The sequence below is a fragment of the Budorcas taxicolor genome, chromosome 25 (assembly GCF_023091745.1).
Source record: "Budorcas taxicolor isolate Tak-1 chromosome 25, Takin1.1, whole genome shotgun sequence".
NCBI lineage: Eukaryota > Metazoa > Chordata > Mammalia > Artiodactyla > Bovidae > Budorcas > Budorcas taxicolor.
Window position 1 is genome coordinate 46943464 of NC_068934.1, and position 3609 is coordinate 46947072.

The following is a 3609-nucleotide window of genomic DNA, read 5'->3' on the forward strand; positions in this document are numbered from 1 at the left end:
ATATTTACAAGCCTTTGAAGATAAACAGGCAGGGCCTTGGGAGTGGCAGAAGGATTTTGGGAGCCACCCTCCTGGTCCTGTAAAGACTACATTTGTAAAACAGGCACAGTTTTGTTGTTTAAAAACAAAAACACCCCTCCCCCCCAAACAAACAAACAAACAAAAAAACAAAGGCAGGTCAGTTTAATTCAGTTGCTCAGTCGTGTCCGACTCTTTGCAACCCCATGGACTGCAGCACGCCAGGCTTCCTTGTCTGTCACCAACTCCTGGAGTTTACTCAGACTCATGTCCATTGAGTTGGTGATGCCATCCAAGCATCTCATCCTCTGTTGTCCCCTTCTCCTCCCGCCTTCAATCTTTCCCAGCATAGAGTCTTTTCCAATGAGTCGGCTCTTCACATCAGGTGGTCAAAGTATTGGAGCTTCAGCTTCAGCATCAGTCCTTCCAATGACTATTCAGGCTTGATTTCCTTTAGGTTTGACTGGTTTGATCTCCTTGCTGTCCCCAGGGTGACCTCATCTTATCTAAAGTGTTAATCACTCAGTCATGTCTGACTTTTTGTGACTCTTTGGACTGTAGCCTGCCAGGCTCCTCTGTCTATAGGATTCTCCAGGCAAGAACACTGGAGTGGGTTGCCATGCCCTCCTCCAGAGGATCCTCCCGACCCAGGGACTGAACCCGCGTCTCTTGCATCTCCTGCAGTGGCAGGCGGGTTCTTTACCATTAGCGCCACCTGGGAAGCTGATCCCATCTGCAAATGGCCTGCCTCCAAACAAACCTCATTCTTTTTTCTTTTTAATATTTATATATTTATTTGGCCGCACCAGGTCTTCGCTGCAGCTTGGGGGATGTTTAGTTGTGGCATGAGAAATCAAGTTCCCTGACCAGGGATCGGACCTGGTCCTCCTGCACTGGGATCTGAGTCTTAGCTGTCGGACCCCCAGGAAAGGCCGAAAGTCACGTTCTGAAGTTAGGATTTCAACGTGTACATTTTGGGAGGATACCCTCCAGCCCGCCGTAGCCACCCACCATTCTTTTAGCCAGGCTGTCTTATTGGGCTCCCTTGTCCACGCCCGCCCTGGTGATGCGCTCAGGCTTCCTCCTAGGCACGGGCTGTGGCGGGCTGCAATGCCCCCAGACTGGAATTCCCTGACGAATTGGCATGCCACTTCCCCTTGAGGAGCCAGAGGCCTTGGACTTGGGTCTCGGGTGACTGGAAGACACTTGGACTCTGACGCCCTGGCATAGCGGGCAGTGCCCCAGGGCACTGGCTGCAGTCTAAGAACCACATAAATCTTTTGTCTTCTCACCTGTGAGGCCGTGAGCAGAGTTCAGGAGACTCAGCAGAGAGGCTAGCTCACCTGCCCACAGCTCTTGGTTCCAGAACATGAACAGAGAGGTCAGATATCCTTCCATCCCCGTCTGCACACAGACAGGCCTGGATGATCAGCAGGCATGCATTGTGAGTCCTCCGCATGGGCAGGCCCAGCTTCACCAGGAGCTGGGAGCCTCTGGGTCCCACCGGGATACCTCGCTGGGCTGTGCTCCGGGAGGCAGGCCCCAAGCGGTGCCTTGCCCTGCACGAGACTCAGCATTTTATTCAGGTGCTCCCTAAGCAGAGGTGTCCGCGAGTCACCGCACATTTGCCTGAAAGCCCGTATTTCCCGCTTCCACTAAGAGATTTTGGCCCTGCTGGTGGGGGATGGAATTGGTGCTCCTTGTGGCGACTGCCAGGGAAGCCCCTAGATTTCCTTCTGTGAGTCCAGGTTTCAGGATGGCCATCTCTCTGGCTGTCTCCTGAAACTCTCTTTCTCTCTGCAGTGGCTGTTGGATGGACAGTTCCGAGGACATTTGAGCTTTTTCCCGCCTCTGGAGCTTGGGGAGCTTTGCACCTTTTACTCCGTGGGTGGTGTCATGTTAGTGTCGTGAGGCTTCCTGGTCCTCCAATGGGGGTGCCCCCTCCTGGTCAGCCTCTGTTCCAGCTTCCTGTCTGCTGCTGCTGGTCTTAGCGCTCCCCAAATTACCTTGTCCGTTCTGTGCCAACCGCTTACGCGGTTGATGCCAGGGCCCCCAGCACAGCCCCGGGGGGTCCACAGGAGGACTCTGGTATGTGGGGGTTGGGGGGGCTGGTGGATCCTGACATAGGTTAGAGGTGTCGCCCAACCTGCACTAGGCTTTGTGTGAGCGGGAAATAGAACCCCCCTGTGCGGAGCCCTGGAGGAAGGGGCTGATTTGCTGTGGTGAGTGGCAGAGTCTGTGCTGGCAACGCCGGACCGTTCTGCGGCGCAGCCGGCATCAAGACCTGCCATCGGTCTTCTGTGGTTGACTTGCTTTGTGTGTAAAGTGGTGAGAAATGATGGTGCCCACGCTGCGGGGCTGCTGCTGGAGGCACAGAGGAATCAGCCCCCGTGCCTGGTCCAGCGCCCAGAGCAGCTCAGCAAACATCACCACCGTCAGGGTCTGGGCACAGGTCTCCTTGGGGCAGGGGCTGCGTCTCACCGTCCCACTTTCAGAATTTCCATTCTGGCCTGCTGGCTGCAGGCAGGCCCCGCGCCAGGTAATTGCACTTGAGCACGAGTCTTCATGACGTGCTCTGTGTCCCTCTGCAATTGTTCCAGGACGCCCTGATAATGGCTCTGCCAGCCCTGGGCGCTCTCAGAGCCTGGGGTAGGGCAGGGCGGAGGTGGTAACGTTCTGCACACGGAGGCCTGGGCGCGTGGCTCGGGCTCTAGGGCATGGTTGGTCTCTGGGAGGAGGGAGAGGACCAGATGGCAGGCGGCTCTGTCTTCCCCCATCGCTGCCGCCATGCCTCCCAGGAAGTGGGTCAAAGGGCACCCGGTGGCCGGGTGTGCCACCCTTATCTCCCTGCGGGTTTGTGTTCTGACTCAAGAGGAAGTGGCCCCAGGGATCCGAGGTCCCCCAGGGTCCTGACAGCTGGGCTCCTTGCCTTCAGGAACCAGAGCAGCAACCACCCACCCCGTGCCCCCCACCTGGCATTGTGATGTAATTTACAACTTTTAATTTTTAAAAAAATTTTTGAGAGAGCTCGACCTGGTGCTCTGTGGCAACCTAGGCGAGACGGGATGGGGGATGGGGGAGACGCTGAAGGAGGAGGGGACACACACACCCTCATGGCTCATTCATGTGGCTGTGTGGCAGAACCAACACAGCGTTGTAAAGCAATGACCCTCCAATTAAAAAAACCTTTTTCTTTTTGGCTTCATTGTGAAGCATGAAGGATCTTAGTTTCCCCACCAGGGATCAAACCTGTGCCCCCTGCAGTGGAAGCATAGCCACTGGGCCACCTATGAATTCCCAGCCATTCATATCTTCAACGCTCGTCAGCTGTGTCTGAAGGTGGCCCCACCAGACACCAAGAGCTCCAACTCTTCCATCAAACCACCGGCCAGCGGCCTCCCTGACACAACTGGGTGGGCTCCCCCCAGCCCCCATGCCGCCCTCCGCACTGCCTGGAGCCCAGCCTGGGACCCACTGAAGGAGCCACTTCAATGCCTCCCTGTCAGCAGCCGCGTGGAGTCAGGGGTTCTGACGGAGACATTGCTGCGTTTACCTCTGTCCCTGTCTCGGGTCAGATGCTGGGTGTCCCTT